The sequence below is a fragment of the Schistocerca nitens genome, chromosome 1 (assembly GCF_023898315.1).
Source record: "Schistocerca nitens isolate TAMUIC-IGC-003100 chromosome 1, iqSchNite1.1, whole genome shotgun sequence".
Classification (NCBI taxonomy): domain Eukaryota; kingdom Metazoa; phylum Arthropoda; class Insecta; order Orthoptera; family Acrididae; genus Schistocerca; species Schistocerca nitens.
This window is the reverse complement of record NC_064614.1, coordinates 424,597,494-424,623,554: the sequence shown is the minus strand read 5'-3', so window position 1 is coordinate 424,623,554 and position 26,061 is coordinate 424,597,494. Positions and strand designations below refer to the sequence as shown.

The following is a 26,061-nucleotide window of genomic DNA, read 5'->3' as shown; positions in this document are numbered from 1 at the left end:
TAATAAGTAAGTCTTTACTTTGCCAGGTTATAGATAGCTGATAATGCTCTACCTAAAGTCACTTAAATGTTTTGTTTCACATATCAGGCAACATGGCTGCTGAGTAGTGTAAGTGGAAGAACAGTGAAGTACAGGTTACATAAATAGCCTGCAGTGATTGTCTCCATCTGCTAACGTAAAACTTGACTTATTTCACTTCATGATGAGAGAACATGAAGTGTAAGTGGCTGAATGGTGGGAGTACTTCTTTGCATCTGGCTGTTGGAGCATGTGTAGATATGAAATGGAAGATGTGTTTGCAGGTTAGGTTTCTTTGGTATTGCCTACTTGTGAAAACTGTAGTAATATTTTCAACATACTGGGCAAGGGATTGCTTGTCACAGCAGGTGAGCTTCCCATAGGTGGCTTGACTCTATGCGAGACTTTTTGGTGTGGGATAGATGACAGGCATCAAAATGTGGGTACTGTTGCACATTGGTTGACTTGATATGGACAGAGATTTCTATGGATCCACTGGAGAGAAAGAACTCAACATCCAGGAAGAAGTAGTGCTGTGCTAAAGATGTGAAGAAAATGAAAGAGAAAGTAGTGAGACAGTGATATTAACATCACACTATTGTAGAAAATGTTTCTTGGGGTCAGATTTTGTACTGAGGCAGTCAGATAATTCATAACAATGCACAGATTTTTTTTTCCCAAGCCTTCTCCATTACTGTTTTCACATCATGCATTTCATCTCTGGTGCCTTTATGTAGGGAAAAATGAAATTGATTTCCAGTTTTTTATTTATTTATTTTGATCCAGCATCAACTTATTAAAAAAAAGTTTTTTTTGTTCCAGTCTTCTGTATAAGTCAGAGCCTTACTTACTAGAGTTACATATTATTGCCTGGCATTATTATCTACACAATTTTTTCTAAATTTAGTTGAGAGAACAATGTTACATATATGGACTGTATATAAAAATAATTTGCTATTGCAACACACAGATTAAGGAATTTAGAGTTTGTGACACAGTCGTCAGATCTGGTTTTCAAATGTATACAGTTTGTGACACAGTCTAAGATCTGAAAACAAAGATGATGTGACTTGCCAAACGAAAGTGCTGGCAGGTCGATAGACACACAAACAAACACAAACACACACACAAAATTCAAGCTTTCGCAACAACTGCCCTCACCCACCTAATCCTTCACCTACACATCAACTCAGCCAATGAACACACCCGTCAACTCCTATCCTTAATAAAAGTCCTTAATCTTTCCTCTCCCACATCCACACCGGCTGTTCAGAGCATCCTTCTACAGGCCAACCGTAAATTAGAACAGCATGCCACCCTCCACCTCAAAAAACTATCCAATCTCCTGGTTTCCCACCTCCGGAAAGGCAACTCACTTACCCTTCACAACCTTTCCAGCAAACCTCTACCTCCTCTCATTGCACACCAACCCAGTCTCTCCCATCTACTCAATCTCCCACTTCCAGCTCCACTCCCTCCAAAACCTCAAAATTCCAATCAACACAACCTGGAACCACAACACCCTAATTCAGTAGTTAACCTTTCCTCCAAACCTCTCTCCCAATCCGAAACCTCTGTCCTATCCAAAGGCCTCACCTTCAGCCCCACTTCCAGATTCAACCAAACAGCCCTCGTCAAAGATTTACTGTCCTACACTCGTACTCTCTGCTGGAAATATCACTTTGCCACGAAGAAAAATGATCCTAATCCTACTCCTAATATTCCAACTCCCCAAGACACCATCCAAATTGAACCCTGCCTGGAACAGTTCCGTCCTCCGTCGCAGCGGGACCCACCTCCTCTTCCTCAAAATCACCCTCTCCAAACCTTCCAGGAATTTCTGACTTCCAGCCTTGCATCTCAATCCTTCTTAAAAAACCTTAATCCTACTCCCAACATCACCACTGCTGAAGCCCAGGCTATCCGTGATCTGAGGGCTGACTGATCCATCGTCATTCTTCCGGCGGACAAGGGTTCCACGACCGTGGTACTTGATCGTCGGGAGTATGTGGCTGAGGGACTGCGTCAGCTTTCAGACAACACCACATACAAAGTTTGCCAAGGTAACCCCATTCCCGATGTCCAGGCGGAGCTTCAAGGAATCCTCAGAACCTTAGGTCCCCTGCAAAACCTTTCACCTGACTCCATCAACCTCCTGACCCCACCGACACCCCGCACCACTACCTTCTACCTTCTTCCTAAAATCCACAAACCCAATCATCCCGGCCGCCCCATTGTAGCTGGTTACCAAGCCCCCACAGAACGGATCTCTGCCTACGTAGATCAACACCTTCAACCCATTACATGCAGTCTCCCATCCTTCATCAAAGACACCAACCACTTTCTCGAACGCCTGGAATCTTTACCCAAACTGTTACCCCCGGAAACCATCCTTGTAACCATTTATGCCACTTCCTCAAATCCTGCCCTGAAATGAGATCCATCCTTCATGAAATCCTCCCCACTCCACCAAGATTGTCTTTCCTCCATCCACCTAACCTTAGTAACCTGTTAGTTCATCCCTATGAAATCCCCAAACCACCTTCCCTACCCTCTGGCTCCTATCCTTGTAACTGCCCCCGGTGTAAAACCTGTCCCATGCACCCTCCCACCACCACATACTCCAGTCCTGTAACCCGGAAGGTGTACACGATCAAAGGCAGAGCCACATGTGAAAGCACCCACGTGATTTACCAACTGATCTGCCTACACTGTGATGCATTCTATGTGGGAATGACCAGCAACAAACTGTCCATTCGCATGAATGGACACAGGCAGACAGTGTTTGTTGGTAATGAGGATCACCCTGTGGCTAAACATGCCTTGGTGCATGGCCAGCACATCTTGGCAGAGTGTTACACCGTCTGGGTTATCTGGATACTTCCCACCAACACCAACCCATCCAAACTCCGGAGATGGGAACTTGCTCTTCAATATATCCTCTCTTCCCGTTACCCACCAGGCCTCAATCTCCGCTAATTTCAAGTTGCCGCCACTCATACCTCACCTGTCATTCAACATCATCTTTGCCTCTTCACTTCCGCCTCGACTGACATCTCTGCCCAAACTCTTTGACTTTAAATATGTCTGCTTGTGTCTGTATATGTGTGGATGGATATGTGTGTGTGTGCGAGTGTATACCTGTCCTTTTTTACCCCTAAGGTAAGTCTTTCCGCTCCCGGGATTGGAATGACTCCTTACCCTCTCCCTTAAAACCCACATCCTTTCGTCTTTCCCTCTCCTTCCCCTCTTTCCTGATGAGGCAACAGTTTGTTGCGAAAGCTTGAATTTTGTGTGTGTGTTTGTGTTTGTTTGTGTGTCTATCGACCTGCCAGCACATTCGTTCGGTAAGTCACATCATCTTTGTTTCTAGATATATTTTTCCCACGTGGAATGTTTCCCTCTATGATATTGATATCAGTCTAAGATCTGAGGTTCATATATTTTTAGGTAGATGGTCTTCCATCATATGAGTGTACTAAATCTAGAAACTTATCTATTGAGTACACAGGATTGTTTAGGAACAATAATTTTAATTTCTTTTTTAGTTCTGTAATCAGCAATTTGGAGCTATTAGGGTGGAAACAATTCAATAGTTTTATGCCTGCATATTAAGGGCTTTCCTCATAAAGTGTTGTTCTATGAGAGATGTTGTGCTGTCTCTCTCTACCTCTAGTGCTGTGATCATATATTTCTTTATTAAGTGTTTTGTTACTGTTTACTGCCATAATGATTATCTTAAGTACATACAGGTTGTGAACAGTTAGTATTTTAAATTCTTTAAACATATTTCTGCAGGACTCCCTGGCACATTTCTTTCCAATAATTCTTTTGTAGGGTAAGTACACTTTTCATATATAACAGAGGGAAACCTTCCACATGGGAAAAATATATCTAAAAACAAAGATGATGTGACTTACCAAACGAAAGCGCTGGCATGTCGATAGACACACAAACAAACACAAACATACACACAAAATTCAAGCTTTCGCAACCAATGGTTGCTTCGTCAGGAAAGAGGGAAGGAGAGGGAAAGACGAAAGGATGTGGGTTTTAAGGGAGAGGGTAAGGAGTCATTCCAATTCCGGGAGCAGAAAGACTTACCTTAGGGGGAAAAAAGGACAGGTATACACTCGCGCACACACACACATATCCATCCACACATACACAGACACAAGCAGACATTTGTAAAGGCAAAGAGTTTGGGCAGAGATGTCAGTCGAGGCGGAAGTACAGAGGCAAAGATGTTGTTGAATGACAGGTGAGGTATGACCGGCGGCAACTTGAAATTAGCGGAGGCTGAGGCCTGGTGGGTAACGAGAAGAGAGGATATACTGAAGGGCAAGTTCCCATCTCCGGAGTTCTGACAGGTTGGTGTTAAGGGGAGTATCTAGATAACCCTGACGGTGTAACACTGTGCCAAGATGTGCTGGCCGTGCACCAAGGCATGTTTTGCCACAGGGTGATCCTCATTACCAACAAACACTGTCTGCCTGTGTCCATTCATGCGAATGGACAGTTTGTTGCTGGTCATTCCCACATAGAAAGCTTCACAGTGTAGGCAGGTCAGTTGGTAAATCATGTGGGTGCTTTCACACGTGGCTCTGCCTTTGATCGTGTACACCTTCCAGGTTACAGGACTGGAGTATGTGGTGGTGGGAGGGTGCACGGGACAGGTTTCACACCGGGGGCGGTTACAAGGGTAGGAGCCAGAGGGTAGGGAAGGTGGTTTGGGGATTTCATAGGGATGAACTAAGAGGTTACGAAGGTTAGGTGGACGGCAGAAAGACACTCTTGGTGCAGTGGGGAGGATTTCATGAAGGATGGATCTCATTTCGGGGCAGGATTTGAGGAAGTCGTATCCCTGCTGGAGAGCCACATTCAGAGTCTGATCCAGTCCCGGAAAGTATCCTGTCACAAGTGGGGCACTTTTGGGGTTCTTCTGTGAGAGGTTCTGGGTTTGATGGGATGAGGAAGTGGCTCTGGTAATTTGCTTCTGTACCAGGTTGGGAGTGTAGTTGCGGGATGCGAAAGCTGTTTTCAGGTTCTTGGTGTAAGGGTTCAGGGATTCCGGACTGGAGCAGATTCGTTTGCCAAAAAAGACCTAGGCTGTAGGAAAGGGACCGTTTGATGTGGAATGTGTGGCAGCTGTCATAATGGAGGTACTGTTGCTTGTTGGTGGGTTTGATGTGGATGGACGTGTGAAGCTGGCCATTGGACAGGTGGAGGTCAACATCAAGGAAAGTGGCATGGGATTTGGAGTAGGACCAGGTGAATCTGATGGAACCAAAGGAGTTGAGGTTGGAGAGGAAATTCTGGAGTTCTTCTTCACTGTGAGTCCAGATCATGAAGATGTCATCAATAAATCTGTACCAAACTTTGGGTTGGCAGGCCTTGGTAACCAAGAAGGCTTCCTCTAAGTGACCCATAAATAGGTTGGCGTACGAGGGGGCCATCCTGGTACCCATGGCTGTTGTCTTTAATTGTTGGTATGTCTGGCCTTCGAAAGTGATGAAGTTGTGAGTCAGGATGAAGCTGGCTAAGGTAATGAGGAAAGAGGTTTTAGGTAGGGTGGCAGGTGATCGGCGTGAAAGGAAGTGCTCCATTGCAGCGAGGCCCTGGATGTGCGGAATATTTGTGTATAAGGAAGTGGCATCAAAGGTTACAAGGATGGTTTCCGGGGGTAACAGGCTGGGATTTGGAGTAGAACCAGGTGAATCTGATGGAACCAAAGGAGTTGAGGTTGGAGAGGAAATTCTGGACTTCTTCTTCACTGTGAGTGCAGATCATGAAGATGTCATCAATAAATTTGTACCAAACTTTGGTACAACCATTTCAGCTAGTTCTAATAACTTTCGCTTTATTTCCATTTCCAGTTTTCCCATATCACTGATCATTTTTAGCCGCTTCCCACAGGTTTTAACGTCATTATTTCTTTGTCAGACAATTGTTAGCCTCATTTTCATAATCTGCCACCACAAAACCACTCCTTAAATACATTTACACCCAGCTTTTTCGAAATTTTCCCAAATTTCTCCACCCTTTAACATGTTTAGGCGGCAACACAACCACCTAGCCTTTGTGCACATCATTGTTTACCAACTCAAGTTCGCCACAGGATCAACATAGCTCATCTTTAACCAACACTTTTTCGACTTTTTTCACACCAGATCTCCAGTTGCTTTCTAGTTCACCGTTATATATTTTTATTTTCATTTTCATTTCAGCCTCATGTTAAACTTTCCACCTTCTAATACCATGTCACCCTCACAACATCCCCATAATGACCCCATTAAGTTTTATTTACATTCCCTCTGCAAACATGCCTTCGCCCTAGCCAGATTACACTCCCATATTTTATTTACTCAGGCTTGTCTGACATTTGGCATTACCCGCAAAGGCCTCACACTTAGAGTTCCCATCTCTGGCTGTAACCCTTCTTTCCATCAGTCTCTATACCAGTTCCAAACTGAACAATCCATTGCCCTCACCCACCTAATCCTTCACCTACACATCAACTCAGCCAATGAACACACCCGTCAACTCCTATCCTTAATAAAAGTCCTCAATCTTTCCTTTGGTACTTGATCGTCGGGAGTATGTGGCTGAGGGACTGTGTCAGCTTTCAGACAACACTACATACAAAGTTTGCCAAGGTAATCCCATTCCTGATGTCCAGGCAGAGCTTCAAGGAATCCTCAGAACCTTAGGCCCTCTACAAAACCTTTCACCTGACTCCATCAACCTCCTGACCCCACCAACACCCCACACCCCTACCTTCTACCTTCTTCCTAAAATTCACAAACCCAATCATCCTGGCCGCCCCATTGTAGCTGGTTACCAAGCCCCCAAAGAACGTATCTCTGCCTACGTAGATCTACACCTTCAACCCATTACATACAGTCTCCCATCCTTCATCAAAGACACCAACCACTTTCTCGGCCTGGAATCCTTACCCAATCTGGCTTCGTCTAAGCGACCCATGTAGCTGGTTACCAAGCCCCCACCGAACGTATCTCCGCCTACGTAGATCAACACCTTCAACCCATTACATGCAGTCTCCCATCCTTCATCAAAGACACCAACCACTTCCTCGAACGCCTGGAATCCTTACCCAATCCGTTACCCCCGGAAACCATCCTTGTAACCATTGATGCCACTTCCTTATACACAAATATCCCGCACGTCCAGGGCCTCGCTGCGATGGAGCACTTCCTTTCACGCCGATCACCTGCCACCCTACCTAAAACCTCTTTCCTCATTACCTTAGCCAGCTTCATGCTTCATCCTGACCCACAACTTCTTCACTTTTGAAGGCCAGACATACCAACAATTAAAGGGAATAGCCATGGGTACCAGGATGGCCCCCTCATACGCCAACCTATTCATGGGTCGCTTAGAGGAAGCCTCCTTGGTTACCCAAGCCTGCCAACCCAAAGATTGGTACAGATTTATTGATGACATCTTCATGATCTGGACTCACAGTGAAGAAGAACTCCAGAATTTCCTCTCCAACCTCAACTCCTTTGGTTCCATCAGATTCACCTGGTCCTACTCCAAATCCCATGCCACTTTCCTTGATGTTGACCTCCACCTGTCCAATGGCCAGCTTCACACGTCCATCCACATCAAACCCACCAACAAGCAACAGTACCTCCATTACGACAGCTGCCACCCATTCCACATCAAACGGTCCCTTCCCTACAGCCTAGGTCTTCGTGGCAAACGAATCTGCTCCAGTCCGGAATCCCTGAAGCATTACACCAACAACCTGACAACAGCTTTTGCATCCCGCAACTACCCTCCCGACCTGGTACAGAAGCAAATAACCAGAGCCACTTCCTCATCCTCTCAAACCCAGAACCTCACACAGAAGAACCACAAAAGTGCCCCACTTGTGACAGGATACTTTCCGGGACTGGATCAGATTCTGAATGTGGCTCTCCAGCAAGGATACGACTTCCTCAAATCCTGCCCTGAAATGAGATCCATCCTTCATGAAATCCTCCCCACTCCACCAAGAGTGTCTTTCCGCCGTCCACCTAACCTTCGTAACCTCTTAGTTCATCCCTATGAAATCCCCAAACCACCTTCCCTACCCTCTGGCTCCTACCCTTGTAACCGCCCCCGGTGTAAAACCTGTCCCATGCATCCTCCCACCACCACCTACTCCAGTCCTGTAACCCGGAAGGTGTACACGATCAAAGGCAGAGCCACGTGTGAAAGCACCCACGTGATCTACCAACTGACCTGCCTACACTGTGATGCATTCTATGTGGGAATGACCAGCAACAAACTGTCCATTCGCATGAATGGACACAGGCAGACAGTGTTTGTTGGTAATGAGGATCACCCTGTGGCTAAACATGCCTTGATGCACGGCCAGCACATCTTGGCGCAGTGTTACACCGTCCGGGTTATCTGGATACTTCCCACTAACACCAACCTATCCGAACTCCGGAGATGGGACCTTGCTCTTCAATGTATCCTCTCTTCCCGTTATCCACCAGGCCTCAATCTCCGCTAATTTCAAGTTGCCGCCGGTCATACCTCACCTGTCATTCAACAACATCTTTGCCTCTGCACTTCTGCCTCGACTGACATCTCTGCCCAAACTCTTTGTCTTTAAATATGTCTGCTTGTGTCTGTATATGTGTGGATGGATATGTGTGTGCGTGCGAGTGTATACCCGTCCTTTTTTCCCCCTAAGGTAAGTCTTTCCGCTCCCGGGATTGGAATGACTCCTTACCCTCTCCCTTAAAACCCACATCCTTCCGTCTTTCCCTCTCCTTCCCTCTTTCCTGATGAGGCAACAGTTTGTTGCGAAAGCTTGAATTTTGTGTGTATGTTTGTGTTTGTTTGTGTGTCTATCGACGTGCCAGCGCTTTTGTTTGGTAAGTCACATCATCTTTGTTTTTATATATAATTTGAAAATACACCCATTTATGATTCTATCCAGTTTTTTTTAGAGTATGTGAAGTAAGTTTCACTCCTCTATACATCTTCTCTCTGTTTATAGAAAGTTACCAGAATATGTTTCTTCCAAACATTTGGCATTACTCCACATATCAAGATAGTTGATGAGTTATGTCAGTTATGTGACTCGACTGCAACGAGTTTCTACAGTTCAGCAGACACTTTGTCTGAATCTGTTGTGGACTGACAATGCAGCCAGTCCACAGTGACGGGTTGCCGAAAGGGCACACGTACACACACGCCGACTGGCGCGAAATCTGGAACAGGATTCGTTATGAATGTGATAAAGAAAAGAACGTAGCTACTAGAACACTTAACTTTTATATCGTCCTTTGGTATACAGCATTCTTGATGATGCAAGTGAGACTATCTTGAGATACATGCAATGGTACAAATGGCGCCTTGCTAAGTCGTAGCCATTAACTTAGCTGAAGGCTTTTCTAACTGTCTCTCGGCAATTGAGAGAAAGGCTTCGTATGTGTAGTCGCCAGCAACGTCGTCGTACAACCGGGGCGAGAGCTAGTACGTCTCTCGAGACCTGCCTTGTGGTGGCGCTCGGTCTGCGATCCTGACAGTGGCGACACGCGGGTCCGACATGTACTAATGGACCGCGGCCGATTTAAGCTACCACCTAGCAAGTGTGGTGTCTAGCGGTGACACCACAGAATCTGTTGCTTTAAAGTTTTTTTTTCCGTTTTTGATATAGCTATGTTTATTTTGTCTTTGGTAATCTCATGTATAGAGCCTTGGGTCTTAGGTTATTCACTAACTAGTCTAATCCAGAATTATTTTGTGTGTCACTGTTTGTAATAGCCATACCATTGCCTATGTATAGCTTTATCTGATATTAAGATAACATGTCCTCCTCATTCTTTATGTATTAGTTGTTCTGAAATTGCTGCTATTGTTATTTTTAAATCTTGCATGTTCTAGATATTCACAAGAATCCCATCAGCTTTATCTTTCGATATTGCAACTGTTTTCCCATATTCTTAGCATGTTTGTATTTTTCATGATATTCAGTCTAGGCTGTTTCCTGTCATATTTTAAACAGATTTTTTTAAAAGGATAGTATAGTTGTTCCACCTGCTGAGGTCTTTAGTGTTATGTAATGCTACTTTGATGACCTGTAAACCTGTTACAGTAGTATGAACTAGCAGTTTTTCAACTAAGATCAAGCACAGTTGAAAGATTGCTCTTTTGGGTTATTTTCCTTGAATAAATCTAGCATTTTATTGCTTACTATGACCCCTTTTCCTCTTTTGAGTGTGTATTATTTATTTTTTTCCATTATTATGCTGTTTTCTTCAACTAAGTTTTAAAGCTGCAAGCGAACGTTATGTTTTAGGTGAGAGGTTTCCCAGAGATCACCTTGGTGTATTTGATTTGATTTACACTGGACTTGTATTATAGTAGGTACAGCATCTTTGTGTCCTGCAATTAGTGCACCTATAGATGATTAAATGCTCATCATTAGTTTTAAACAAGTGCTGATGACCATGAAATTTAGCACCCAAAACCTCTAATCACCACCACCACCACCACCACTACCACCTTAGCTTTAAAAAATGTAGACTTGTACATCAACCACTATATTCTTCAGAAGTTCCTTCATTAAAAAAAGGACCAACAGGATGTAAGACATTGTAAACACATGAAATACAACATTACTAAAGTGCACATATCACTTATCTTACTAACCTTGCTAGTAAAATACAGTGAACAGTTACTCCTTGTATTTGTATGTTGCCACTATAGATATTCATCAACTCTTGCCTTTCTTTTGCTGTCAGCAGGATACCAATGGTCAGGAACATTTCTCTCTCGACTTAAGTATCTTAAAATTCCTACACTGAAACAAAAATCCGATCACAGTCTAAATGAACTGCTGTTGGCAGCAAAGTTATGGTGCCAAAGCTCAGAATTTACTGTGTGTTACCTTTCAGTCAATGTGAAATCTCCATCTATGATCATAGGAACCTTTTTCATAGGATTCAGTTTTGAAAATTCTTCACCAAATTGCTCACCTATCAGAAAGTTTCAACAGAAAATTTTAATTATGCCTGTAGATATGATAAAACTATGGATGTACCAAAGGATTTTTTTTTCAAATAAATTTAAATCCCCATATTTTAAAGAGTTGTATTATAAACATTTGATTTTAAAATTCTAACAAATATGTGGAATCTGAACAAAAAAATTACAAACAAGAAAATAAGAATGAAAGGTGAGATGTGCAACAACAGTAAAAAGAAAAACAGTTATATTTCCCAACATATGGAAGGATTATCTGTCTTGTAATGAAAAACACTGTGAAACAAAAGCTCCTAACATTAGCCACAACAGCTAAATTTTTAACAACTAAATTTTTTTGTATTTAAACAAGACAATCAAGAAATGGAAAGGCAGTCAGTGTAAAACTGCTGAGAGGGGTCAATCTGGAGTGTTACACAGCCATGCTGTGTTAACATGCCCCAACGGCCTGATGCTTTTCCAGCCCACCGGGTTACATGCTGAGGCTACTCTCTGGGCCAGCCTGTTGCCTTTGCTATATTTCATTTTGTATCTGTCTATAAAGACCTGCATTTATCCAGCTCTATAGTTATTTCAATTAACTGGGCAAAGGTTGCCAGCAGTTTGAATGAATGTTCAAACTCTGTATCTTAAAACCATTTATAAAACCTCAAGGTGATGCTTGCAACATTTACTTACTGATTTAAGTTTTATTGCCAACTCATGACTTAAAACATCAATGACTTCCATTTTCAAATAAAATAATTAGTAATTAATGAATGCAGTGTACTGAAGATTTATTTATATACTTTACAAGATACATAATCAGCATGATGTGAATCAGCAGCACCCCTTACAACAGAATCAACAATCAGTACTGGGAATATTTGAGTCCAGAATGAGAACCACGCTGTTTTGCTGACAATACGAGTGGTTCTCACATGGCATGAGTGCTGGGCACCTCCAGTGGATACTGTCTCCAGTGGACATGCAACACCACCACCCAACAGGACGAAATAGTGCCTGTCCTTTAATGCCCCCATGACAAAAGTATCTCCACCATAGCCAGTCCCAAGGCCGGTTGAGAAAGGAGGAGGGGGAGGAGTAACACCTCGTAAAAAACCTTGGTTCACCTGGCCCGGGTGATAGTACCTTGTGAGGTCCCCTTGCCAGGGATACGGTGAAGACCTCAATGGCAGCAAAGGTGGAGAAGATGAACTTCAGTATGGCGGAGCTGGTGGAAGAGGCACCTATTCTCTTTGGGTACAAAAAGAGTACAAGTAGTGACTGAACCCCAGAGGGGCGGCTACAGACAGCGTCTGACTCATGGTGAGTGGCTGACTTTAGGCTGGACATCCTACTGCCTATGTGGAAAGTAACGGGAAACTACCGCATTACATTCCCAAGCAGTACATGGTATGTCTCTCCATGTGAAAGATTCCAGAGTTAAAACTTCCCTCATTCAGATCTCCGGGAGGGGAACACATTGAGAGTAGACATATTTTGTATGATGACATAAAGGGAAGAGGAAATTATGCAGACCTGAAGAGGAAGGCAGAAGACCGGACAGCCTGGAGAACTACCATGTGAAAACCCGCCTTTATGCAAAACACTGATGATGATGATGATGATGACAAAAGTGAATGCCCTTTGCAGGGAATTGATCCCAGAAGACACCAGAAGATACAAGTCAGGGCATCCCTCTCCCATCGATGAAGAACGGCAAATTTCTTGGTGTAACTTGAAACAGGCACCTTATGTGGAGTTCTCACATAGACCATGTTCAAGCAAAAGCAGCACAATGGCTGGAATCCATCATCCTCACTGCCAGCGCAGCCTGGAGTCCTTCTCTACCACATGCTGGTGTAACCTGTATTCAGTTATGCTATAGTAGCGTCAGTCAACATCTCTCCAGGACACAAGTGACTCCAGTAACTGAACAATCACATGCTGAAGTGAGACCATCCGCCTACCAATTTACTTCCCAACTGTGGAGCTGCATCAGTTGGTGGGGGTGCCATATCTCACAGATCAGATTTGGACCTTGGCTCTCACATCTCAAGAACAGATATGGAGATATTGTAAATTTTAAATATGGGGCTTAAGTTACAGTTGTCACTCCCACCTTCATCTTATGTGTGAATATCACCAGCACCACAGGGTATTCTTACCAAGCAGTTAGTGAAGGAAACATTAATTCAAAAAGAATTTTTTCTTGTTAGCAATATGGAAACATTTTTGGCTGTACACCATACACAATCAACTGACTATGTTGATTTTGTGGAGTGCAACTTATGTTCTTTTGTTTATTGCTTCTTGAAAGTGTCAGCAATTTCATCTTTAATCAGATAAAAATGAGTTAATAGTGAGAAACTCTTGATAAACTGAGGCATCCCATCAAGAAAAAAATGCTTTGTTACTGGTAGTTGCATTTCGCATGCACCCAGGACCTACATTCTTATAAACTGTTTAAGATGATGTGTTAATGAATTTATTTCAAAACTTATAGACATAGATGCATAAAATGCAAAATCTGGCTGCATTAATGTTAATGAAGTCCTTCCTCAACTGCCACATGATTTCTGAGACTTCTGAATAAATCAGAGAAGGTAGGTCCAATAGCAAACCAAAGCTTGTGCAGCAACCAATTTATGTGCTTTTCAGATGGGTTTATGGTCTGATAAATATAGTAAAACTCCGCATTTCACCACCATTGATCACTATATTGCTTCCAAAATGCAGATGAAACTGTACATATTGTGCATCATGAAGTTTCCAGGTGAAGATGCTACACCTGCTTTCAATATTCAGAGAGAAAGTTTGTTTGAATTACAAAGTTACGAAATTTTTGTCACAGATGTAGAAGGTGCAACATTTGTAACAAACCAGTCAAGCAATATCAAGATGACACTTCAACCATTTAAGCAAATTCTACTGCATTATGTTATGATACAAGTTAGATACAGAGAAATTTCTCGGAGAAAATGCACCTTGGATACTTAAATTAATATCAACTTGAAAGATGAATATTAATTACATTTTCAAATAAACTTGTTTAAGAAAGTTTCTCACCAAATCAGTACAGCTCCTGGTAGATGCACCCTGGAATATTATTGTCAATATGATAAGAGTCTGTGGTGAATGCCATTGACAAGATTAGTGTCGTAGTGACAGAACAGAAGCAAGCATATCTTAATACCTTGACAAAACAAAATGGAAGTGTTGAGTGTGTCTTTGCTTGAAGCTCATTAATGAAGTCTTGAAACTTTGATAGGAAGGGACTTAAGGCTTCCTGTTGAAGTTTCAAGATGTTACTAATGAGCTTCAAGCAAAGAAGCACTCGACACTTCATTTTATTTTAACAAGGTACTACAATATGCTTGCTCATTGCACCCTTTCAGGAACTACAATGTATCATTGAAAAAAGTATACTCAGAAGGTATCCAAATGAATTCCTTGTTCATGTGCATTCACTGATGCCAAAGGACATCATTATTAATGTCTTACTGTCCATTTGAGATAGACATCACAGCTCTCAAGTGAAGAGTAGAATCATCCCTGAAAGAGGAAGTAGAGATTTGTGGAGAGCATCTTGTTTCAACATTTGAGTGTTCAAGCATTCAAAATCATACAAATTTGAAGCCAGAAGAAAGAAGGAAGTGCACAGTACTGAGTATAGCTTGTCTGATACATTAGAGGAATTTGCAACTTAAACATGCTGTCAGTGTGGCATTCTAGCATCGGTGCAAGCAAATATCTGCCTCTCTGTGTCCTTTTCTCTTGCTCATTTTCCCACCTTTTCTTCTGTTTCTCAGTGTCTCTCCATTTGTTTAAATTTCTCCCTCCCTCCCGCCCAATCTCCAACTTCTCCCTTGCTCTCTGTCTTTTAATTTACGGTTTGCCTCTGTTTATTTAGTCATTCTCTGTAAATTAATTGTTGCAAACATCTGGAAATACAAAAACAGTATTTTTTACTTTATAAATTACTTTCAGTTTAAGTGAAAACAAAGACAATCAGATTTTGGAATGTGTAGATGAGCTAGAGGACCCTTACAAGAGGACAAGCAGCAGTATAAGATGAAATTTCACTTTACTTAGAACAGGATACTCTGAAAATGGTGATCCAGTGTAGTTGCTGGTATGGTGGAGAGTCCACAACAAAAAGTTTCTGAGGCTCTTCAGATCAGCACTAACTATGCTAATAGTCCACTCAATATATGCATTGGCAAAAAGAAATTTTAGCTCAGCAGGGCTGATTATCAACAAGAAAATATCCCTTATCAGTCCACAAAATGCTAATGAGTCATATTTTCTCCCCATAAGTTTAGGACAATACAGACACATGCAAGACATCCCTCAGCACATTAGAAGGGCTGTAGTGGTTAACACTGTGAGCAAAATGTATAGTGCACCGGAGTGGCAATCGGATAGGCTAGAAGACTGTTCCGCTATCCCATTATCTCTGGCCCAGTGGGCTGCAACCACCTTGCCAGGCCAACAGGTCAAGAGGGCTAGCTCATGGTCCACTGAGGCCACACTGCATGGCTTAGGCTGAAACTTACACAGAGTGTGACTACTTGTATGACTAATAAAAGAAAAAAAAAAAAAAAAAAAACAGAACAAATTATTGATAGATGGTAGAGATGAGTGAGATATCGCTGCATGTTATTTAGAATGAATTCTGTGCAAAGTGAACTTCATTTTAAAATCTTAACACATGGAAACTTCAGCTCTAGGAGAAAACCAGCTGCCAGTTTCCTATAGAAAATTTGCAGCTTCTTGGGTCTGGATAATGTCAATATTAAAATGAAGTTGTCTGGTCTAATTTCAACAGAGAGTGAATTATTGCTTGAGGTTAATGCCAGAGGCCTATGAAATGCCCTTCACAGTTATGGACACATTTTCTAGAATATATTTGTTATATGCCAATCCCATTAAGTCCAAGATTTGATTTGATTTATTGCTCATTTCGAGACCAGCTGCCTTACATTTTATAACAGGTCATTCATTTTACAGCATTTCATGTAGATTACAAACCATGTTCCATACTACAAACAGCAATTATTGTTTTCAGCCATTACAGTGGAAGTAATAATAAATTAAAAATATATTAGAAATTAAAAGAAAAAACACAAAAAATTCAAATATTAAGAAGATATGGTGATAGGAAAGACTTGGATAGCAAGAGAGAGAGAGAGAGAGAGAGAGAGAGAGAGAGAGAGAGAGAGATGTTACTCTTTCTGAGCCAGCCTGGTCTGAAAGCCCCAGAACTACTTTGAGCCTTCCAGTCCCAGTTCACTAGAGTTTAATTTATGGATTAATATTTCTAAACACCATTAAAAAAAACACTATAACTATTATGTATACTGTGGTGAGCACAGTGGTGTGATTGTAAAGTATGTTATTTCTTGGAGTTATTGATTAACCTTCAGTTCCTATATTATGTGTCTTGAATTTTACCTGTTGTGTTGCTTATATACTAAGTGTTCAGTCACAAATGTTACATCCCAACAGTGGTGTAATGACTGCGGGATGGATATGCCTACTGTTTATACTTAAGCTAGAACAGGTTTACAGGGTTGATTGCATTACATTGTTTGGATACAGTTTAATTATTCTAGATGTTGTGTAAGGTTGTCTGTTTTACCCGTTGGTGAAAGTGTTTGCTGTTTGAGTAAGTGTGTGTTTCAGTGCTGCTGTCTGTGTTGGTGCACGAATTGGACCTGCTGTCTTACATGCTCTACGTGTGTTGCACTGTTCTGTTATATGCATCTGTCTGTATTTCTCATGTAATGTCCTTGAGACATCATCAGCAATTTCATTTATTATTTCCCACTCGTCTTTGTCTCTTATTGCCCATATCATCTCATTGTTGTACTGCATTGGTGTCTGGTGTGCTGCTCTGTGTGCATGACAGTGGAAAAGTATATGTTCTGGGGATCCATGTTCCCCACATATACAGTAGCACTCTCGCTGTGGCCTATGCTGTGTAAATGTGCAGGGTAACAGCTGCAACCTGTCAGAAAGTGAACCATACCCTGGCTCGGTTGATTTTGCTAAGTCTCAGATGTTCCCTGAATTCTGGGAAGAATTGATGTACCCTATGGCCTTATCACTTCCATTCTGTTTGCCAGGTATACACATGCCATTTAACGAGTTGGTGCTTCTTGGTAATGTCCTTTTTTTTAAAGAGGTGGAGCCTCTCCACACCCACACCGGCATGATGGCCAACTCAAAAGGTCTACTGCCATCTCTGCATAAGGGTTAGTTCTCACTAAAGTGAGGTGTCGCAGGATGTGGGTACTGTGATGTTTGCATACATCTGGTTAAGGTTAACCATTTATACGTGGCCAGCTGGAGATACATTGAGTCAAAAGTCAAAGGAAGGGTAGTGATTTGAAGGGCAGAGGGAAAAAAATGCCACAGCAAGTGCCAAGGGAAAAAAATCCTCTGTGATAGTTAGGTCGGGTAGTAAGAGCAGTAGCAGATGTCTTGCTGACTGCGATAGGTCATGCAAGGATGGGTTAAGTTAGAAGCGGGTATCATACAAGCGGATACCGTGTCATGCCATATGTTCGTCATAAGAGGTCAATCTGTGCTGTTGCTGCAGTACAGTGTGCTGAAGTTTGAGCTGTGAGAGCCCTCTGCCGCATTGCGTCAGTGGTGACTTGGCACAGGGGAAGGCCCACGTCACCCATTGGTGTCTGGTGGGCGAGCGTTGAAGCCAAGCGCTCAGAGATGTGCAGTCGCATATCGGCACCACTCCTCACTTGTTGGCTGCTCTGACAGGCTCAATGAGGGCCGTGGTTGAGTCTTCCCTGTGTAGCAGATGACGTAGCCCATCCCCTTGAGTGTCCTGATTGCTCACAACAGATGGACTTTTGCATTGTTGCGGTGGCTTCCGTCTTCTTCTTCAGTGTGTCCAGTGTGTCCACCATTTGTCCTTCCGCTGGCTGCTCCATTAGGGAAATGGTGGCAGGCATCTTCTCTTTGCCTGCAGCATCTGCACAGATGTCGTGCGCCATCTGCAAGTGCAATTGCCGCAGTTGGCTGCATGCCTCTTCCGTCTCTGCAATCAGGGTGGCCTTAAAAGCTGCCCTATCAGCGTCCATGGCAGCTTTGAAGGCCGCAATCGCCTCCTCTGCCACGGCCACCAGTATGGCGCACATCTCCCACACTTGTGGCGCCTGCTGTGCTACCGCTGGTGGCTGGTGCCGCTATCATTGGTGCGATATTCCAGCCACCCTTGCACATTGGGAGCTGTCTTCTCTCCTTTCAGTTGTGTCTTCATTCGGTGGCGCTTACAGTGCTGTCGTCGTGTCTCATTTCTGGCAAAAGCCGGGCGGCCATGCCAGTTTGCCACATATGGCCTGCTGCAGCGAGCAAAAGTTGGTGCCTGTTCTCATTGTCTGTCACAAGCACAGGTGTTGTGCATGCACTGTGGTGAGTTGCAGCAGTATTTAGCCACATGCCCTTCAGCTTGGCACTTAAAGCGCTGTGGGGGTCCATGCCTAGAGGGAGAGCTTCGGCTGTCACAGGAAAGACTAAGAGCTTCCTTAACCCAAAGATGTTGCTGCCATCCATCACAGTTCCCACTACGACGATGTACACGCTGCATAACAGACCATAGACTCAAAGAGCACCCAATGGTAAGTTCTCAGTGTGTGTAATAGTGCCTTGAAGTGTTTTATGTTGAGTCTGGCCAGCCTGTGCATGATCTTGGCAGCCCTATCAGTCGTTGTTCTGCTGTGTTCGTCAAAGAACAGTCATTTGTCAAGTTGCACACCAAGATATCATGTTTTCTGTTGTCTGCATATGCTAATGTCATATAGTTTTATCTTTCGATTACTTTGTAGTGTTCCTTTGAGTAGTATAGAAACTGTTTTGTGTAGAGCCATCTGAAGTTTATTGTGTTTGCACCACTGGCTGATGCTTGTGAGTAACTGAGTTGACCATTGTTCGACTTGCACTCTTGAGTCCACAGAGACCACCACCAGGAGGTCATCTGCATATGCTATCGCCTCATTCCAGGGGTTCAAAGGCATATCCCGATGGACAGTGGCACAGATTGATACTTGCGGGCAACCTTTGGTGATTCTTTTAATCACTTTCTGATTTCATGCACGCCATTAAACCACCCTATTTCTACAGTAGTCTGAGAGGCTATCATACAGGGCCTTAGGTACAGGCATCTCTCTGAGTCTTGCCAAAATTGTGGGCCACCAGAGATTGTCAAAGGCACTCGAAATGTCTATAAGAATAGCAACTACGTATTTGCTTTCTGTGTTACTAACAGTGATTGGTACCTTATTTAGTGTGGCATCTATAAATCTTCCCACCCTGAAACTAAATTGGCATGGACTAAGGCCAAGGAACTCCCTGTGAATTTGCAAGTGATAGCACAGAAGTCATTCTTGGATCTTGGCCAAGGTACTAACTAAGCATATAGGTCTATACGTTTTTGGATCTGAAGGATCCTCGCCCTTCGATTATTTAATTATGATGGCATTTGCTCTTTTCCAGACCTCAGATATTTATCTCAGCCATAACACTTCATTGAGTAGATCTATCAGGTATGGAACAATCTGTGGAATGACAATTTTCAGTGTCTCAGAATGAATACCATCTGGCCCAGGGGCTTTTTTGTTCTTTAGGTTGGCAGTTGCCAAAGGGAATAATGATGGCACCATTTTCATAGCAAGAGTCCATTAAGATCCATTGTCCGGTCTGAATCTGTTCCTACAACTGTTGCTCACCATCAGGAAGGAGTTTGTTTAGCAGGAATTCTGCAGAACTTCTCCATCCATCTGTTAAGGTACCATCATCTCGCCTAAGCATTGCTAAAACTAGTGGTGTCTTCTGAAGCTCTGTTTGTATTTTGAAGGGTTCCCCCCAAATGTAGATTTGTAGCTGTTTATGCATGTATGTGTCTTTTGTAACTTTTGTTTGTAGCGTTGTTTTGCTTCTCTGAACTGTTTGAGTCTGACCATGTCCCTTGCCATTGTCATTCTCTGATACCGTTTCTGTTTGTTTCTTGTGTCTTTGCACAACCTTGTTAGTCTTCTAGTCCATAATGTGTTTAGCTTTCATCCAGTGTCAGCAGTCAGAATTACAGCCCTTTGTGCTTTTTGCAGTAATTCAGTCAAAATGTGTGCTTTATAATCCACTGACTCCTCAACTACATGTAGCAGGAAGGCCTCAACCACCTGTCTTAGTTTTTCCCAGGCTGTCTTATGAAATAACAATCATTGATGTCTGTCCTGTGTAAGTGTGTATATTTGTGTGTCTATGTTCATGGTGATAGGGTTGTGGTCGCTGTGAGTAACATCATTCATGACCTCCCACCCCATTATAAGTGGAAGTGCATTTGCATTTGCAATTGTTAGGTCAGTCCTGCTACTGGCTCCTGATGGCACTATGCAGGTGGGTGGCTGATTTGGACTGTTGATGATGTAAAGCTTGTGTCCAGCTAACACTTCATGGACTTGGTGCCCCTGGTCGTCTGTTGTGTCAGAGTGCCATATAGTCAACCTAGCTTTTATGTCTGCAGCTGTTAGTAAGTTTCTATTATTGTCATATTTGACATTGTCTCTGATATAACTGAGATAAGGTTCAATGTCATGCAAGTACTGTACATATAACAATGCAATAATCCATTTCTTGCCTTCATGCACTTTTTTCACTGTTTCAAGGTGCTCAGTACATAGTTGAGCAATCTGTGTAACTGTAAAGTTTTGATTTGAGACAACAATTGCAGCTTTTGGATTAGTTTGTTGTCAGAACTTACTAGTTTGCTGTTCCTGGTGTAGGGTTCCTGCACGCAAACCACATCAGCATGCACTTCATCCACTAGTTTAAGTAGCTCCATATTAACTAGTGTCTGGTTGATTGCATTCGGTCATAAGAGTTTCATGGGTGTTGGGTATATACAAAACATTTAGATCCCTCTTCATTGTAATCAAAGTATACTCGCCCGCAGGCCCTCACAAGGTCTTTTTATACATTTTCTAAAATGAAATTTTTGACCCTTTTAGTGTAGGCTTTTTGTAGTAGTGCATTCAGTTCTTTAATGTCTGTCAGTATATTAGATGATTTCAGCAAAAGTCTGTCTGTCTGCTCAGTCGTCGGATACGAAATTGTGGCACCTTTTGAGTTGTCAATTTTAGTCACAAGCCCAGTGCTGTTTGGAAGGTGCCACTGTTTTATAGCCTCTAAAGGCATATATTTTCTTCCAGAATTAAAATGTTGTCTATTCTCCAAGTTCTGTGTTCTTTGTCTGGGTCTGATCATTCTCTCGCTGTCTGCTCAGGCTGTGAGTGTGTTGCGGGTGCCTGTATTTCCTATTTTTTGTTGTATTCATGTTTACGTTCGAGCTCATATGGTTGAAGTTGTACTGGGTTGTCTGTTTGCATTCTTTTGGAATCCTCAAGTTTCCACTTTTTTTTCCTTCCATGCAGTTCATCATCATGCATTATGATATTTTGTACTGAAATGAGCATCACTGGTTCGATATAGGTTATGCACTTTTTGATGTTGTAGACCCTGTTGTGTTTCTGTGTGTCATGTTTGTGTTCTGTCATAGTGCTTTTTCCTATGTCTGCGTTTTGGATATATCCTTGTGTGTCTGTCAAGTTTCATGAGATGTGTAGTTGTTGGTGCACATTTCATCATTAATTTCGTATTGTTCTTGTTTGTGATGTCTATGCTTTCCACAATCATTACTAATGCTGTTTCTGATACTTCTGTTCTTAACAATAAGCATGTGTGCATGGTAGCCCATAGGTACATTTCAAATTTTAGGTGCCTGGCTATGTGTTCCATTGTGTGTAAGTAATGATGCTGAACCATGTCGCTGGGAACCGATGGCAGGAGAATTTCAGTATCATCGAATGTCTGCAGGAGGAAGCCCATTTGTTGCTGCCATGCAATTGCGTGGCACCCTGACCTCGCCCTAGTAGCTGGGACTTGTGTTCCCAGTGGTGAATGTCTTTGTATGCACTGTTGAGATATGTGGAATGAAGGGTCTCTTGACAGGTAGTGGTCTTATTAGACATAGTTTTGATAAGTGTAGTTTGTGTTAGCGATCAGTGTTTCAAGTAACTGTTTGTATGTGGGGCATTCCGGACTGCCTGCTTTATTGCAAGTACAGTTTCTGTACATACACAGTATGCAACCAACCAACTTTTCAGTACAATCGGTTTGGATGTGTCCCAGTGTGGCGCATTTGTAGCAGACTGCTGCATCTTGCCTACAGCACTTTAACTTGGTGCCCTAAGTCATGGCAAGTGTAGCATTTCTGAACCCTTATGAAGTTTTTTATTCTAAGTGCTTTGAAATTGATGTATACCCATTATCATTGCATAAGGACATACCATTTTGAGGGCTAACCTCAACACTGTTGTTCACCGTACACTTGTTTTTTGGTGCTTTTTTAAACTTAAGCTTCACTTCTTCATCAACCATTTCTCTGGTGACATCCTCACTGAGGTTAACCTCGTATAGTTTCTCTATGAAATCCTTGTCCAAAATGGACATGGGGACGTTGCATACAGTCATTAGTGGTCTGTTTTTTTATCCTCTTTGCATTTGATGTCCTTTAACTGTGATGTTTTCTCTATGATTTTCATGGTGTCTGTCTTCATCTCCACTTTGATAATCATTGTGTTTCTTGTTGATCTGATCCCCTTTATTTTGATTTTATCCTGACATGGATTAATCACTTCACCCTTGTGTCATGATTGTTTGTTGGCTTAAAAAACAGAACACTGTTTTGTTTGCCTTTACTTTCTCAAGTTTACTAGCCATTTCATTTTTCAGTTTTGTGGCACTAGGAGCAGAAGCTACAGTAGCATATGTTGGAACATTCGGCATTTCCTTTCAGAGTTTGTAATTCTCTTCCTTGAGTGCCTTGATTTCTTCTCCTATTTTGGCAATTCTGAATGATACATAATGAGCATTGGCAATTGCAAGTTCCTTTCTTAGTCTTTCATTTTCCACTCTTAATTCTGCATTGTTACCTGTGAGTTTGACCTGACCAAGAGAAAGTGACGAAATTTTTTGTCTAAAAGGTTCTGTGATTGATGAGATTATGCTTTTTTGTTTTAATTCAGCTTGGAAGTCTGCAAGAATTTCATCAACAGTTTCTATTAGTTTTCTCTCCATGTTTCATTGTCACAGTTGGTGAGTTGTTTCCTCCATCTGATGTGTGTGTTACATTCATACCTGGGGATAGGATTGTGCCATCACTATTTGCAGCAATTTCCACCAGCTTAAACCAAGCTATTTGTTCCAGTGTCTGCATATTAATGTGGACGTGAAGCTAAGCTTAATGGAGAGTCTAATGTTTGTGTCCCTAGTACCTCACTGTGTGATGTAAAGACAGGTCACACCATGCAGAAATCGCTAAGCAACAGCCACATTATGACACTTGCTGCTGGGGTGGCCGAGTGGTTCTAGGCACTACAGTCTGGAACCGCGCGACCGCTGCAGTCGCAGGTTTGAATCCTGCCTCGGGCATGGATGTGTGTGATGTCCTTAGGTTAGTTAGGTTTAAGTAGTTCTAAGTTCTAGGGGACTGACGACCTCAGAAGTAGTCCCATAGTGCTCAGAGCCATTTGAATTTGAACACTTGCTGCTGTAGTGCATAAACATAGTCTTCAATCAATCACTTGCTGGATGAGAATACCTGCATGCTGCTTTTCGTAAGATATGCCACCATAAGATATGCCACAACACAGCACTGTAAAAAAGTTCAAATGGGTGTGAATTCCTAAGGGACCAAACTGCTGAGGTCATTAATCCCTAGACTTACACACTACTTAAACTAACTTATGCTAAGAACAACACACACATCTTTGCCCGAGGGAGGACTCGAACCTCCAACGGGAGGGTCCGCGCAATCCATGACACGACGCCTCAACCCATGCGCCCACTCCGCATGGCACATTGTAAATTGTGTCTGCAAGTCCAAGAGGTAATTTACAGTATGCAGTAATAATATTTATCTCATCTGAAGATATTAAATGTATCAAATGGATAAAGTGATGTGTTATGTCAACCCCAGATAACTGTAAAAGAAATGATACACAATAAAGGGAAGGAACTGCCAAAATTTCACTTACTGATGACATTAACATTTGAAGCCAACAGTTTTCTGTGCCATGGACACCATTACTGAGATAAAATCAAATGGAACTCTGAGAGACATTGGCAGATACTGTACATAGGAAATTAAATATTTAGAATGAAATAATGAATGCTCTCTCTGAATGGCTGCTATTTATTTACTGTTTTAATATCTCCAATGTCAACTAAGTGCAAATTTTGCATATTTACTGAAATTTTTTCTATAATTTCATATTTCCAACCATGCTATGTTGTAAATAATACCATAATAGTTTGAATCATAATTTCAACTGTACTAATTATTCAACGTTCCTACTGATACACACATTGTGAAACCCTTGATAGCTTCATTTATACAAGACAGAATGCAGGGGCCTGCCCTGTTGTGGTAGGAATAAAAAACTGTCTTATGTGAGGCGACATATTCACAAGAACTGGTACATGTGGTGAAAATAGAACTGTTAAAACTATAAACATGTAAATCACAGGCTGAACCAGAACTAAACCAAATTACATTTTGGTTTTTGTTTAGGGACTTTTCTGAGTATTTTGGTATAATTATCTACAGTCTCCATCTATCTCTGTATCAGGAATACAATGAAAATATCTATACAACAGAGCAAATTTTAACAATATGTGGCGTGTGTATTGTTTGAAAACAAGATACTTGCTGTTGACAACAGTAATGCCCTCATTACTTTCTGCCCTCAAGCTCAGTATGGCTTGGTTGGTTCTTGTCAGTATTAGTTGTAAGTTAACAGTGATACACAGCTGTATGGATAGGTTTACTGAGGAACAAACAGCTGGATCACAAAGGGAATAAGGGTTTCATGCCAGAAGAAAAGACTACTTCATGAAATATGTAACTCAAAAAATTCCTCACCTGTAGTACGCACATACTATAAAAAATACTCCAAAATATTAAGAAAAGTAATAAAAGCAGCAAAAATAATGCATAATGATGAAATCATTTATAATTCAGCTAATAAATCAAAGGCTATGTGGAGTGTTATAAAAAAAGAAAGTGGAGAATACAGACAACCTTGCAAAAATATAACACTATCACATAAAAATAAAAAAGTAACAAACCCCTTGGCTACTGCCAACACATTTAACAACTTTTTCACAGGTGTTGCTGATAATATGTTACAATCAAACTTTAAGAGAACCCAGGCAAATGAAAATAAAATAAGTGCATGTAGAGGATCAATGTACATCAGTTCTGTTTCACAAGATGAAGTAGCTAAAGCCATAAAAGGACTAAAAAATTCCAAATCGGCAGGTATTGATGGTATACCTGCAACAATATTAAAGAAGAGCGCATCAAACCTAACTGAAGTACTCACACACTTATGCGACTGCTCACTTCAGGCAGGCACTTTCCCCGATGAGTTGAAAACATCAAAAGTTATTCCTATATATAAAAAAGGGGATAAAGACAATGTAAATAATTACAGACCCATCACAATTTCCTCCTGCATCTCTAAAGTACTGGAAAAAGTTATGTATGAGAAACTTATGAAATTTATAAATAAAAACAGCATTGTATGTAATGAACAACATGGATTCAGCAACAAGAGGTCAACCGCAACTGCTGTCTATGAGTGCATCAATTCCATCCTAAACCTGATGGACAAAAAACAGGAAACAATAGGAGTCTTTATTGACTTGTCAAAAGCTTTTGACATGGTGGACCATAAAATTCTGCTATCAAAGCTAGAAAGATATGGTATTCGAGGTCTGTCCAACAAGTGGATCAGTTCCTTCCTGACTAATCATATGCAGGCAGTGTGCATCAAGCACACAAATATTGAACTAAAAACTGTATCTAATCACTTATCTGACTATAAACAAATTAAATGTGTACCTGAAGTGTCAGTATTGGGACCCCTTCTGTTTCTTCTGTACATAAATGATCTAAGCTTAAAT

At 41.9% G+C, this 26,061-nt stretch overlaps 1 pseudogene; it reads right to left on the bottom strand.

The window, feature by feature from the left end:
- LOC126251521 (glutathione S-transferase theta-1-like) overlaps positions 1-18,032 on the bottom strand; it is a 28,095-nt pseudogene extending 10,063 nt beyond the window's left edge.
- Positions 18,033-26,061: the final 8,029 nt, after the last annotated feature.